Source organism: Apis dorsata, unplaced genomic scaffold (assembly GCF_000469605.1).
Source record: "Apis dorsata unplaced genomic scaffold, Apis dorsata 1.3 scaffold_371, whole genome shotgun sequence".
Classification (NCBI taxonomy): Eukaryota; Metazoa; Arthropoda; class Insecta; order Hymenoptera; family Apidae; genus Apis; species Apis dorsata.
Window position 1 is genome coordinate 90,864 of NW_006263635.1, and position 214 is coordinate 91,077.

At 42.1% G+C, this 214-nt stretch overlaps 1 long non-coding RNA gene across 1 annotated transcript in view; it reads right to left on the reverse strand.

Moving 5' to 3' along the window:
- The window catches only part of LOC116185999, a 974-nt gene extending 766 nt beyond the window's left edge, over positions 1–208 (reverse strand). Inside the window, exon 1 of the long non-coding RNA XR_004150914.1 lies at positions 9–208. This is a non-coding gene — a long non-coding RNA (uncharacterized LOC116185999). The remainder of the gene's footprint in view (positions 1–8) is intronic.
- Between the last annotated feature and the right edge of the window lie 6 nt (positions 209–214).

Consider the following 214-nt stretch of genomic DNA (forward strand, 5'->3'; position numbering starts at 1 on the left):
AACTTTACCAAACATAAAATTGAAAAATATGAAAAAAAACGTCATTTTTGAAGAATGTTGAGAGCCTCTGGCTATGTGTCTTTATGATGGGATTTAAAGAAGCATCTCTCTTTCCTTCCTCCAACACGGCAACGTGAATCTCTTGGTTTTTCAGTTCTATCGGTCTTATTGTGCCTTTTTCTGCTCGGACGCTGGGGCGCCGGGACCCGCTACG